Raw genomic sequence first — 15168 nt, forward strand, 5'->3', positions numbered from 1 at the left:
ATTGGGCGAAGAATCTCAGAGGTGGGGACATGGGGCACCACCTAGCATGGAAGACATCTGGAGAAAATGCCCTCTCACGGGGCCGGCTTTGAGCCCAGTGAACCCAGAGGCCAGTCGGGATTTTATTGCTTCTGGCCAAAGAACATTGCTAATTTTTCAGAACAAAGGCCAAGTTACAAGGTGTTCTCCTGAAAAGATTATGAGTTCAGACAGGACAAAAATGAAATTAAGCTTCTTAAAATAAAATATAATGTTTTTGAAGTAGTTTTATAAGAATGAACATCAGGACAAAAATACTACAGTGACAAGCATTCAAGTCTGAAATGACTTTCAACACCTTGTCCTAAGGTACCCACAAGGGACAAAAAAACCACAAAAGACATGAAAACACACACACACACACCCTACTCACTTAAGCATTCAGTACCGGTACAGTGCACTAGGGTCTATATTTGAGAAGTTATATGCATACCATGTTGGGGGAAAGTAACTATTACTATTCGTGAATCTGGTCTCTTCCTGAAGTGTCTCCTGACTCCTCAGATCACAAGAAAGGCAATGGAGTAAGTGTCCTTCAGTTACCGAGAAGCCAGAAGCTGTCTCTTGGACCCAGAATATGTCTATTTATCAACCTTGGTATTGTTGGGGACATATATAGACTCCAGAACAAACATGACTTGCTTTAAGTTTGTGTTAGTCTAGATGAAATTTATGACTCTTTATGTTCAGATAAAGCATCCTTTAAGAGACCACACAAGACTGGAACCCAACTTTACGATTTATAAACGCACCAACAGCTCAGCCAGATATTAGATTTGTGACATTAAGGGCATTGCTCACGGTTTCTCTATCTTTAAAATGCGGATTAGAACCCTTGAGAGATGTAAACTTGGGAATGGGTGTCAAAAGGCTTGGCACCTAGAGCTAAATAAATATCAGCAAATATTTGTGTGCTGTATTTAACCACTTTGGCAGGGGAGAGGCATATGGATTGAGAGCAAAGAAAATCGTGTTGAGAATGGCAGCTCACTTTGGCAATCCCAGAACTCCGGAGCCCAAGGCAGGAAGGCTATCAGGGGCTTGAGCTCAGTTTAGGATACAGAAGGAGACCATGTGAAGAAAGAAAATGCAAGAAAGAAGGCAGGTAGGAAAGAAAAGAGAAGAGAAATAAATGACTGAGAATAGGATTTTGGTTTTTACCCCTCCCCCATATTTAGTTTTCGTTGTTGTTGCTGTTATATTTGAATTACAGTTTATTTGTACTTCATGGGCTTCTGCTCTCAACTTCTGATCAACAGAAACTCAAAAAAAAATGACAACCGTCCCCACAGCTTAGCGCACCGTTCTGTGGGAACCGTGCGCATTCCCAGGCCCGCGAGCTGCGGCTACCCCGGCGGGAGCGCCGGGTTCCAACTGGGAACGGTGGCAACACGCCGCCTCGCGCCCGCGCCGCAGCCTCCGGGTCTGCATTCTCCCGCCGCCCGCCCGCCCTTCCGAGAGTGCGAGCCTGGCGCAGGAGGCGGGCTCTGCGCTAACCGGCCTCGCCTCCGCAGCCGGAGGGAGGAGGCGGGAAGGCGGGCGGAGGCGGAGGCGGAGGAGGAGGCGGGACTACGGCGGGCCGTAGCTGGCGCCGAGCGCGGTGGGAGAGCAGCGGGTACCCGGCTGGCTTGGCTGGCGGCCTCTGCCCGCACCTCGGCGCCGCAGCCCCGCGCCTCTCCCGCCCTTGGCTTCGGGGTCTGAGGCCACCCGCAATAGAGGAGCCCGCGGAACCCTGGACTACTGGTACGTTGTACCGGGACCGCCACTCCCTCTGCAACCTTTTGTGCTGCAGAGGTGGCGGTGGTGATGGGTGGGGTACGCGCGTTGAGTGTGGGTGCCCCAGTCAGCGATGCACTGTGCCAGTCGCAGGCACGGCGCCGCCCCTTCCTCCTCGCCTCGTGTCCGGGCTGGGCGCGCTCTGTGTGTGTGTGTGTGTGTGTGTGTGTGTGTGTGTGTGTGTGTGTGTGTGTGTGTGTGTGTGTGTGTGTGTGTGTGTGTGTGTGTGTGTGTGTGTGTGTGTGTGTGTGTGTGTGTGTGTGTGTGTGTGTGTGTGTGTGTGTGTGTGTGTGTGTGTGTGTGTGTGTGTGTGTGTGTTCGTGTGTGTGTGTGTGTGTGTGTGTGTGTGTGTGTGTGTGTGTGTGTGAGCAGCGTTGGGAAGCCCCGGCCGTGCGGGCCTCCGCGATGGCTGGCGGTGCAGCCTCCATGGCACCCGGCTTCGAGGCGGGCCAGTCCCTGAACCCCAGTGCGGATGACTGGGGATCGGAGACTGGGGTGGGGCCCGCGCGGGGTGCGAGAGCCCGCAGTTTCCTCGCACAGGGGTGGGGCCGGCAACGCCGGGAGTGTGCAGCGCGTGTGAGTGTGCGGGGGCGTGCGCCCCGTGTACGCGCGCCGGGCGGGCGTGCGCTCGCCGGCGCCGTGCGGTGCGGGGACTGTTGCGACCAGGAGCGACGCTCCGGCGGTGCGGAGGTGCGGAAGTCTGGGTGCGTTAGCGCGCCCGGGCTCGGCGGCTCGCCTTGCCCGCAGCGCTAGGCGGCAGGCCCGGGGAGGCCCATTGAGAAGTAGTTCTTGCCCCGGCCTGCGGCGCTTCTGGCTCCAACCGGTGTGCGAGCTACGGCTGCGGGGTACAGATAGCGCCCAGGGAGAGCCAGACGACCTTATCTCGCCCGCCCCGTGCGCGCTGCACCCCGCGGGCGAGGCTGAGGCCGCTGTGGTCCGGGGCGACCGGCCGGCCGGCGGTGGCCAAGGAGCGTCTGCGGACTGTGGATTGCGGCCCGGTGCTGGCCAGAAACGGACGCGGCAGATGTCTCGGGCACCGCCGCCCTCGCCCCACCTGTCGCGGGTGGACTTTGGGGAGGGTGGGAAGCGCAGGAAAGGGCGCCTGGTAGCAGGCGGCGGTCAGACCTTGAGAAGCGGCCCATTGTGAAGCTGCCAAAGTCGCTCTAGTGGTGGAATCTGCAAATCTCGGCCAGAAAGGAACCCAGATCGCGAAGGGAATGACGGCCGCGTGTTTTCCCCTTGGCAAGTGTCTGCCTTGCTGGAAGACTCCCGGGCTCTCTGCCCACGCCGCGTTGCTCGGAGTGGGCTGACGATTTCTGCAGAACCAGGGTTTGCGTGTGGTGTGATGTAGTGTGTGTGCGCGTGTGCGTGTGTGTGTGTGTATCTCTGTGTGCACGCGAGCGAGCGCGCGCTCGAGGCTGGAAGACTCTGGAAACACTGGAACTGAACTTTTTCATCCTTCCTAGACGAATACGCTTGGAAACAGCAACATTGTACTCTGTTAGCGGCTCCTAGCCAGGAAAGCAGATGCTACACAAGATCTCTTGAGGTTTTTAAAACTTCGCTTTAGGTTGTTTTTCCTCAAAAAAGCTACTAGATAATTTCAGGCGTCAAGGCACTTTACAGTGGTGAAACAAGGTAGATGCTAGGGATCGGAAAGAACCCCTTCACAAAGTTTATTTTCCCAGTTAATTCAAATTGTAGTCATTCTTCCAGAAGCTTTGGGTCATGCTGTATGCTTAGGTTATTTTAATGAATTGATGTTCCTTTGATTTGGGCATTTTTGTTATGATACCTTGGAATATAAACAAAATGAACGGGATGGAATGTAAGCATTCATGAGTATGGAGGCCCTCTACTTTGGTAAGGACTGGTGCATAGAATGTGTTTTTCGAACCGGGATGGCACACGCCTTTAACTCCAGCACTCAAAGAGGCAGAGGCGGGCAGATCGCTGTAAGTTCCAAGTCAGCCTGTGGTGTACAAAGGGCGTCCTAGACAGCGAAGGATACACAGAGAAACCCTGTGGTGGTGGTGGTGGTGGTGGTGGTGGTGGGGAACCATTAAAAATGTGTTTTGGATATGTTTATTTAATTGTAAATGGAACTGGTAGCTCTAAATCTCCCAGGGAGCAAGGAGTACTCACTCACTGACATTACTAACCGCCAAATAGCTTACGTGACGTGTTCCGTATTTTTGAAGAGTACCTTACCATTAAATCTTAAAAGGTAACTGGCCTTTTACCTTTTGATGAGAACAATAGTTTATCAACACCATTTCAATTTTTTTTGTTTCCTGGTTTGTAGCCTCTGTTATTTTCCCAACGAGGACCTAGTTTTCAGCTTTTCTTCGGAAGGTGAATCATCTTCAAAGACACCTTTTGTGTGTCCCTTTGTGGTTACGTTTCCAGAAGAGGCAGGTTTCTTGTAAAGACTTCGCACAGACTTGTGGTTTCAGCTATTGTCAGACATGTTCAGAGTGAAGCTGAATATGATGCAGCAACTTGGGTTTGATTTTAATTAGCGGAGACGGAAGCCAAACGAATGCTGGGCTCTTTGAGGGAGTTGCTATTAAGAGAACCGATACTAGAAAGAGGAACACACATATTCGTGTCTTTCTGAACCAATTATGAGTTGCCATACTATGCTGGGAAGGTTGGTGGTTTGTTGGTAAGGTCAAAGAAGGTTTTTTTTTTTTTTTTTTTTTTTTTTTTAGATCACACTGCACTTAATAACTGCTCTTCCAAATCCTTAGTGATTAGGTTTTACAAACTGAAGAAAGAGAAGAAGGTTGGAAGTGGTCTGTAAGGCTAGATAGGGCGCAAGGGTTCAACTAAATATTTTCTTTTCCACTCCATGCTGTAATCTGTCTGGCAGCCAAACCATTTTATTTCTGTTCAGTGTTTTTTCTACTTGAGGAATGTTTTGGTTCCTTGTTTGTTTGTTTGTTTGTTTGTTTTAGAGTAGTCTTTGAGAGCAGAAAATATTTTGGTTACAAAGCATTTTCACTAGTTGAAATGGAATTTCCCCTGCCCCACGGTCCTTCCTTAAAAACTTTACTGTCTTCCCTCACCCATATTGTGGGAGAATCATCACTTAAGAGTGTTTGCTTGTTTTTCTCTTACTTAAAATATTCTATCTTTTCCTAGTTCCATCTTGAATTTTTCAAAATTCAATATCCACTGTTTTCCCTCACTTTTAGTTTGTGGATTTCAGGTGAAGCCTGAAATATAGAGATTTAGGGATTGAAGAGTAAAGAGTTTGCTTAGGACTGAAATTTCCATGTGACGCCTTCTTTGTTTTGTGGGAAAACAGAACACTTTTGGGTTGGTGGCGGTGTGCAAGTTTGCTGTTTTGTGTACAAGGTTTGTATTTCTTCTGGCCTGGTGTTAGACTTTTGAACTTGCTCCACTGCTTCTATGCACTCAAGAAACATTCTTGAGTGGCTTGATATGTCTCTGAGCCAGTGGCTGGGTGGATGTTCTCCCCAACGTGCACATGCAGAAAGACTTATGTTCCTTCATAAAACCCGCACCTCTTTGTGGTTTTATACCTTGAGGTAGGCTAATAGTATGTTTGTCATCCTAGGATATTTGAGGGTTCAAGAGGTTTCTAAGGATAATTATGCCAGGGTAGCAACTATAAATGAGGCATTACTTTTGGGGGGTTTACGGTATTGACTATGATGATATGTATCACTTACTAGTTCATGTTTGTAAACCTCATTGTAACCACTGTTGCATGTTTTCTTTTCTCCCTTACCTGTGGCTTCCTTGTCTAGATAGAGGCAGTTGGCTGCATTTGGCTGTGTTTAGGTTTCCTGTCGGTCCACATTGTTTACAGAAGTAATGCCATGGAGCTTTCTGTTTGTCTCAGCTCTCTGTTTTGGAAATAGTGTGTCTTAAAGCTTCAGCTTTGTTGACTTTAGTCTGTTTTTCTATGCATTTTTTTTTTCTTTCTGCCCAAAGAATTTGAAATCTGTTTTTCCCATTCACCATCTAAGCCTTCAAATGACAGGATAAAACAATAGTCATCTGTCAGTGGTATAAATTTGTAGATTAAAAAAAAAAATTCTAAAAGTGGATGGTTTTATTTGAAAGTTCTATTTTTGGGTGACTATTACAGCTTTTAATTTCTATTTTGGGAGATGGTAGCGAAGCCTTTACTATAATTTTTTAGTAGATTGCTCCACAGGCAGTCTTCAAGTAGGCATGTAGCTACACCGTTTCTTGGCTCTGCTGTGCTTGCGTTTTGTCCTTTCACTATATTATCTGCCCATTTCTGGTGCCTGTGTCTGGATGGTGTTCAGTGACAGACAGACAGCAGTGCCAGGCAACACCGTGAGGGTCAGGAGGAGGATGGTGTTCAGTTACAGACAGACAGCAGTGCCAGGCAACACCGTGAGGGTCAGGAGGAGGATGGTGTTCAGTTACAGACAGACAGCAGTGCCAGGCAACACCGTGAGGGTCAGGAGGAGGCTCCCATCCGTGGCTCACCTTGGGTCACTGCTGATCTGTTTCTGACTTGGCAGTGGTAAACCAGGGATAGTCAGTCACGACACTTTGCTCGTGAAATTACAGAGTGTTTCCTAGACTTCATCAACTCAGTGCTCTTTGGTAATTGCTGTAAGGCTTCTCTGCTTTCACGTTTAGACTGAAGGGTTAACCAGGTTGGTGTCTTTCTATTGATGCTAAAAAAAAAGGTTTGAAAGTATACATTTTTTTTAGTGCATCTAAAAGCTTGGAAGAAATATGCCACCAAATGCCTGGCATAAGTTATATGAAAGTTAAAATGAAATTTAAGGCTTTCAAAATTGTCTTTATTCAGAATTAAGGCATTCACATTATTATAATGTTTCTTTTTGGTTTTCAGCCTTAAGTCCCTAAGAGTATTAAATTTGGCTCCCTTTTGACTGGTATAGCCCTGATATCCAGCTATAGAATAGCTAATAGCCTGCAACTCTTGTTGGAGATTTTTCCTGCTATTCTGTTTGTCTTACTTAGAGTAACTGTTGCTGTCATAAAACACCACGACCAAAGAAACGTGGGGAGGAACAGGTTTATTTGGCTTACACTTCCAGGCCATATCCATCATTAGTGGAATTCAGGGCAGGAACTTAGGCAGTGCTAGAACGAGGAGTCAGGAAGTGATGCAGAGGCCATCGAGGGGTGCTGCTTATTGGATTGCCCCCCATGGCTTGCTCAACCTGCCTTTTTATAGACTTCAGGACCATCAGCCCAGAGATGGCACAGTGGGCTGGCCTCCCCAACCCCAGCCACTCATTAATTAAGAAAATGCCCTACAGGCTTTTTTTTTTTTTTTTAACAGCCTATAAAACTATCCATAATACTATTTATATTTTAAAATATTTTGGTGTGTGTGTGTGTGTGTGTGTGTGTGTGTGTGTTTTCTGGGTGTTGAACTCAGCTAGTCTCAGCTTTAAAATCCTAACATTTAAAAAGTTCAAAATCACCATGGAATTAGTAATAAAACTGTTCACCCCAGACATTTCACCAGTGAGGTAATACGACTTTTATGTGAAATTCCTCCTAAAACACTTAGGGTAGGGTTCTACCCACAGAAATTAACGGATGTATGTTTCATGAGCGTGATTGTTGTGTGTAAGGCTGTGCTTATACACTAGTTTGAGGATGAACAAGTGGACCCTGGAGCCAGACTAGTTGGCATGCAGAGTCCTGCACTGCTTGCAAGTAGTGGGTTTTAACCAAATTCTTCAAAGTGGTGTTGATAATATTTTCCCCAAGGAGTAAAGATCATATCACATACATTGTTTTTTGGTATGTAAAAGATACTGAAAAATGGTTTCTTTTTTTATTACCATTTCCCACTACAAATCTATTTACTTAATATATCAATGTAAATTTCCTAACAACATTCTGTAAAATCTTTAAGGGGAAATTGTATGAAGCAAATATTTTTATCATTAGGGAACAGATTTTGTTTCACCGCACTTCAGTTTCTGTGAAGACCACAAGCCTCAGTGGTGAGAGAGGCCCAAGTTTTAATTATGCAGATTGCTTGTTTGCTAAATTTAAACATAGTTGGTGGTAAAATAAATTAAATAGAACATGTCTGTTCTCCACATTGAAAGACGTAGTGGCTGAGAGTATCAGGAGTCTTAGCATGATAATTTTGTTATTTTAGCTGCTTGTGGTTATCAAGGAAAATGCCTTGAATTCAGTAAATTATCAATTTCCTATGGCTGAAACTCCCCTGCTCTGGGAAAAAAAATAATGAGCCAGCAGCTCTTGGAATTTTCCTTTGCTGTGCTGTCTTTAGTCTGAGAACATGCTGTGTAGCATATTGCTATGTTTCTGGGCTCCACATACCTATGTGGATAAACTGAATCCTCTCCACTGTTATAAATACACACACACACACACACACACACACACACACACACACACACACACACACATCCCTTACGTTGAGTACAACATTGAGAACTCAGCAACCAATAGCATACGCTTAGGTTGAAAACGAATTTGGGAGGTGTTTTGTTGTTGTTGTGTTTTTGCTTTGCTTTGTCTTAACAAATTAATCTAATTAACTGGGGACACATGAGATAAAGATAGATTATTTTAATTCCCATAGTAAGAAAGAGATGACATGGAAGAGATGCTAAAGACCTTGAGTAGGTTGATTTTCATATCTTTTAAAAGTGCTTTCTGAGCTGGGGAGTTGCTTCACTGGATAACGTGCCTCTTGTGCAAGAACGAATGATGCCTTGAGTTTGCTCCCTGGTGTCTACATAAAAGCTAGACATGGCAGTGCTCTCCTAAAACCCCAGTGCTTCTTGGCAGAGACAGGAGGATCCCATTGACTCCTTGGCCAATAGCTGGGCTAAATTGATGAGCTGTAAGCTTAGTTAGAGGACCTATCTCAAGAAAGAAAGTTGAGACTTGGAGTTATGGTTCAGTTGCAAAGTTCTTGCCTAGGATGTTCAAGGTCTGGGGTTCATTCCCCAGTACCAAGAAGTGAATGAATGAATGAATGAATGAATCAATCAATAAATAAATAAATAAAGTTTAGAGATGACGAAAAAGACAGCACACCAAACGCACAACTCTTTCAAGAGCTTCCCAGTTATTTGTCACAAGCAGTCTAACAAAGGAATTTTATTGTTGCTATTTTGGAGTTCAAGCGAATAGACACCAAAATTAATTGCATAATGATTAGATCACATATCTGCAAAAGGGCTTGGATCATGCAAAACGCATTTATCTCCTTGAGTTCCCTCGGTCCACATAACCTGTGTTAGGGAGGGACAGTGCCATGATTGGCCTCTTTTAAGAGATTGCTATTTATGCAGGGCCAGGAAGGAGAGTTCTCAGCATGGCCACAGCTAAGATGCATTTTTTTTTTTTTTTTTGGTGCCTCTTCAGAACTTTGTTTTCCCCCCATACAATCTTCTGGACACACCAATAGGAACAGCATGTTAAAACCAACACTTAAGCCTTTGATTTTTTCATGTGTTTTTATTTAGCCTAGTTAAATATTCTTAGTTTATAGACAGAGTCTACACAGCACAAGACAGGGGAAGAAGTGCAATAAGATGTTCTGAAGATTGATCTGGCCAGACTAACTCAAAACAACTTTTAATTGAATTAATTAGTTACTGTGTCCCATATAACCTGTACCCAGCATTCGTGCCTCCTGCGATGTTCATTCTGTTTTGCACTTAGAATTGTTATAATTGCTTTATGAATTGTGTTACTCATTAAATTACAGGCTTATTTCTGTGTCTCATGTTTAGTATCTGGAGTAGAACAGAGAAATTATTATGCCTGTGCTCTCTTGGGACTCTTTGGAAGCTGCACAGTGACGTCATCTGGGATTTAGTCTGGTAAGTTCTATTTTGTTGTTTATATTTGCTAGCCATTCTATGGACATAACATCATGATGTGTGTTAAATACTACACAGATGAACAGGTGGAAATGATGTCTGTGCATTATTGTCACTGTGTGTGCTACAATCCTGAGATTTTTTAATGGCTGGAATTGAGATTATGACAGCAGCATGCTAAAATGATTTGAAATGTTTGATGCTTTCATATGTTTTACTTTTTCTGAAGTTCCTATAAGACATAAGAATTCTTAGCAAATAATATTTTAGAATATATGATAGAAGTAGTCCGTTGCAGTTATTTTACTAGTATGACCTAATAATGTTTATTGTTAGGCCTGTAATTATTATTACGGCAGCGTTTTTTAACCCCGCTAGCAATCAATCAAGGCACCTGTTATATTTTAAAATAGCCTTTGTTAACCTGGGGCAGGGCAGATATCAATCCCCTAAACTACTTCCCATAGTGGGGCAGGTATGGAATACCTACCTGTCCCAATCCCATGCCATCTGCTTCTAATAATTTCTATCAAGCTACCTCCCATCCATAATCCCATATACTTACTAATGTTCTTCATCTGGGCCAAGTCTCCATCCACACTGGCCATGTGTTTCTCCTCCACCTTACCCATAATGCGCAGCCTCCTTCTCCCCTCCCCGCCCCTCCCATCCCCTCCTCTCCTTGTCTCCAGTCTCTTCTCCTTCTAAGATCCTCTCTGTCTCCCCCAGCCTGGAAACCTTAGCCACGCCTATCCCATTTGCCCTGCCCAGGTGTGATGGCCTTTTATTGGTCAAACAGGTTAGGCTCTTAGGCAAGGTACAGGTGGGACAGAGACAGCAAGCAGTATTTAGCATCAAAATACCTCAGACCAACCTCAAACTGTAGTCTATCAAATTCAAGGGATATTTGAGACATATTATCTTCAAAAGTAATTTGCAAAACATTCTAGTTATATATTTTCATAAAAATGTCAGCTGAAGGACAATATTGTTCCCATAGTTGTATGTGTGGCTTCAAGTCTTGGGTGGGGCAAATAAGTGAAAACAGCCTTGTAGCTCATTAGTGTTTTCAGGACTATATTAGTGTGAGTGCTGCTCTTTGAATTCTTGTAGTTTCTTGCTGTGACTAACTTAGAGGTAGGTCATTGTCTTTGGAGAAGGCAGTTTTGTTATCAGCGATCTCTAAATGGTCCATCAACTGTAGAATGATTTAAAAGGGATAATGGGGAGCATGCTAATGTTAGGTAGGTGTGTCTTATCTAATTCATTTAATGCACATTAAAGAGTTCGTTTTTAATTTTGTGTATATGTGTGGGTGGGTGAGTTTGTGCGTGTAAGTGCAGTGTGGTGCTTTCAGAAGATTACATCAAATCCCCGGGGCTGGACTTAGAGGTGGTTGGCTGTGAGCCAACATAGATCCTGGAAGCAAACTTGGGTCCTCGGCAAGAGCGGTACATGCTTTTAACTGCTGAGATATCTCTTTGGCTTCCAAGATGCACTTTTGAAAACTAAAAGTACTACTAAAATCTCTAGTTTTTAGGAAGAGAAGAAGTAGTTCCAGAAATCACAGTACATTTGGAAAGAATCCAGAACTGCAGGAAACTAGAAGAGACTGACGGGAAGCTACAGGGCTCTGTGCACATTTGCATGGCTGTCGGTATTTACCGTGAATGTGTGAGTGTACATTCGTACTGCTTTTATGTGCCTGTTACAGTTCTTAATAAAGTAGCATTCTAGAAGAGCTACCGGAGATGAGAGGATTCAGCCTGAAGGTAATAACACAGGGCAAGGATTGAGTTTCCTTTGACACAGAGACTATGTAGCCAAGAAATCCTAATGCTTTAGAGAATGAGGTAAACCTTGGCACCGCAGCACCAAAACCTCTTACTTTTCATGTCAGGTTTATTGAAGGATAACTTGTACACTTAGGTTTGCAAAGTTCCCTGGGTTCCTTTATAGTGTAGTTCCTTCTCCCCTCCTAACTTTTACCAATCACTGATTAATTTCTGGCCTAATTATTTTGCATTTTCCAGCACGACGCATAAATGAAAGCATTGTATATAGCTTTTCTATCAGCTTACTCACTTGCTGGGTTCCCAGTTTACACTGCTTGTGGCAAATGCTATTCCATTGTATGCATGCCTAATGCTTTTTCTGTTTCTTCAAGTGATGTTTGGGCTCTTGCCAGGTTTTTGATAATTATGAATGATGCTGTTATAAATATTTATGTTCATGTCTTAGTGTGAACACTTATTCTCACATTTTTTGGGTAAATACCTAAGAGTAAGGTAGTTGGTTTATTTAATGAGCATTTATTCCCCTTTATAAGCAATGTAAAACAGTTATTCAATGTACCCTTAAGTAGCTAATATCCTAAAGTGCATTCATGGGAACTCAAATCTCATTCAGCATAGATTTATTTCATTTTGTATCCAATTTTAGCAAGTTTGGTTAGCAGGTGTTTTCAATCTTCAATGGATTAGAATGTAAATTTGAAGGCCCTAGGGATAGTGACTGTAGACAAATTATGTCTACCTGAGTAACTGAAAGAGCAGATATCAGAAGGGTGGATTTGTGGCAGATATAGTGTGGCAAGCTTTGAAACCTTTAAGCAGATTAAAAATGCCTGGTGGTTTTGTTGCTGTTCATTTGTTTTTAAAATATTTTTTTAAAAGAAAGGCTTATTTATTTTTGTGTGTGTGCGTGCGCGCGTGCGTGCTTGAGTATTTTGGCTACATGTCCATAGGTGCCCTATAAATATGCATGCCTAGAGTGCCCTCCGACGCAGAGGAGGGCATCTGATCCCCTGGAATTGGAGTTGAAGATGGATGTGAACAGCCATGTGGGAGCTGAGGTGAGAAGCCAGCTGTTCTCAGCTTCAGGGTGCTCTTCTCTGTCATTCCAACAGTAGACCTCAAGCAGGCAAACTCCCAAGACCAAGAGAACCCGTGGTCATGCCTGAGAGTCCTCCTCACTTACGAAGGAATGTCCCTGTTCTGCACTCTTCAAGACTCTCTTGAAAGGGATTTTACTAGCATGTGAACAAGTGTGTGTGTGTGTGTGTGTGTGTGTGTGTGTGTGTGTGTGTCTTTAAGACTTTCTTTTATAATTATTGCTAATTGTTGCCAAGCACAGTAAAGCATATTAAGCAGTGTTTGGATTATTAGGGTGAATTTTTTTTTTGGTTAACCCCAGTTTTTAAAAATTTTCCAGAAAATAACAACACCAAAAGGTTTTTTGTTTGTTTGTTTGTTTTGTTTGTTTGTTTGTTTTAAGAAAAGTCATCATGTTGCACAAATATGAGGACCTGCGTCTAGTCACATCTCTAATACCTCTGTGGGAGAGCAGGGAGAGTTAACTCTCTGAGGCTCTTTGGCTATTTATCCTAGCCCACCTTGGGAGTCCCAGGGTTATGGGAATCTGTCTGTAAAAACCAACCTAACCACAAAACAAAATGAGCAAATCACAAGGGAGAGGCTCTTTAGAAATAAGACTGTAGATTTGTCCTTTTGGCTTCCACATGCATGAAAATACATTTATATACACATCCCACAGATAACCACAGCTCTCTACTCCTCTACCCCCTCTCCCAGACACACACACACACACACACACACACACTCTCTCTCTCTCTCTCTCTCTCTCTCTCTCTCTTAGAATTTTGCATAGCATTTGTGAAAAACATCAGCTATTTTCAGCTGGTCTAAGAAGCTAGGGCATTTGTGCTGTATCTTCAAAATGTTGTTCTTTTGCCAAATGCATAGGGAAGATGGCTTCTTGGAGAGTGTTAGAACTGTGTACATTGTGTACAGATTGTGGTCTTTTGACAGCTCTTGCTCGTGCATAGAGAATCTCCTCTGGGTCTGTTGCAATTTTACTCTGCTGTAGTCTCAGCCAGGACTCATGTTGGGACAAGACATACTGTACACACTACTTTAAAAATGTACATTCTGCATAGTCTTCTCGTATATATAAACATTTCTACCATTTGCTGAAGGAAATTCGATACTTAGCTTATAAATCTGTACAAGATATCTGTTAGAAGTGAGAATGGAGTTGAGGTCAAGAATGGAAGCCATGTCGATTCTATTTATCTTTTCCCTTTGGAAAAGGCAAACACATTATCTTCCGAGTTCATATTCTTCCTTTCTTCACCAGTCCTATTTATAAGCAACAAGAGTAGAAACAGGATACTTTCCTGGTGAATGTATAGATTGTGCTTTGTGAAAGTATTTGCTTTAGCATTGGTTATATAAAATAGTATATTCTCTTTGTAGAAAAATGGGAACATTTTACATAAAGCTTTGAGGCAGTTGCTAAAAAAATTTACAAAGCATATGTTCTTTGATTCGGCGTTTTAGTTTTGGAATTTCTTGCAAAATTAGCTTTTAGCACTTTAGTTTTGGAATTTGTTGCAAAATTAGGTTTTGTCTGTCTGTTTCTCTCTGTCTCTGTCTCTCTCTGTCTCTCTCTCTGTCTCTCTCTCTTGCTCTTTCTCTCTCTCTCTCGTGCTTGTGCGTGTGCGCACACATGCACATATGCACACATGTAAATAAACAATCTTATATTTGTAAATGTAGAGAACATTGAAATGGTAGGAAGTGAAGAGAGATTTTTGGCTTTAACAGAATGTCAATATGAATTATTTGAATTGAATGTCTCTCATTCTGCGTGGGTTATTTTTGAAATAATCTAAGATTATTTAAAAAGTTCAAATGATAATTGAATTAGGCTGGTGAGGAATGGAAAGGGGTAGGAAGTGTCTGGTTGGGAAAGTGGTTAGGAAAATACCTGTGGACTGAGACTGTTAGAATATCTCTGCAGCTGCTCAAGGTAATAAGAAGGATGGTGCTCCAGACCTGTAGCATGGACAGCGAGTCTGTGTCCTCAGTGTACCTGTAACGAGGATTAGCTGTGTCCATACCCAGGTCTTATGGCACATCCGTTTGGAAATACTGTCCTTTTCCTCCATGAGTATTATGCTACACACAAACTCCACAAGATTCTTTGTATCTTGAAACTATTTCTGGTCACCCTACCACTAGGGTTTATGACAAGGATGAGAAAGGTGTGCGAGAAGAGGACAGTGAAACAAATCAATGTCATAAATATTTGAAAGAGTCCAGCCATGGAATTCCATGTCTTGTGGCATCTCACCTAAAGCTTTAGGAAACTTAGAAATTTCAAGGGTGTAGCATGCTAATGATACATGAATGTACATTATAGCAAGGTAATGAACCAGTGAATTCTTTATAAGGAATACAGTCCCTAGGATGCAATGCTTCTCAAAAAGAATTCTTTGTATGGCAGTTACAAAGTCGCACAGTTCTTTATAGAACTGATCTTGGGAGCTGTGACACTTAGGCTACTTCCAAACTGTTAATTTGTGCCCAAAGTTTAGAAGGCTCCTCTTCTTGGAGAATATAAAAGAGCTGGGAGATACTATCAGTGTTATGCTTTTTGAATATTGTAAATGTTATTGTTTGGG

General features: G+C 43.2%; 1 protein-coding gene across 2 annotated transcripts in view; it reads left to right on the top strand.

Annotated features, from left to right (window-relative positions):
• The first annotated feature begins 1608 nt into the window (after positions 1–1608).
• Positions 1609–15168, top strand: part of Macir (macrophage immunometabolism regulator) — a 20731-nt gene continuing 7171 nt past the window's right edge. Inside the window, exons 1-2 of one of the 2 annotated variants that reach the window (XM_051154419.1) lie at positions 1609–1782; positions 9591–9680. The gene's annotated coding sequence lies outside the window, so the exon portion shown is untranslated. Of the gene's footprint in view, positions 1783–2928; positions 3365–9590; positions 9681–15168 lie in introns of those variants that run through there. The other variant, XM_051154420.1, reaches the window with a different exon arrangement.

Source organism: Acomys russatus, chromosome 12, assembly GCF_903995435.1.
Source record: "Acomys russatus chromosome 12, mAcoRus1.1, whole genome shotgun sequence".
Taxonomy (NCBI): Eukaryota; Metazoa; Chordata; class Mammalia; order Rodentia; family Muridae; genus Acomys; species Acomys russatus.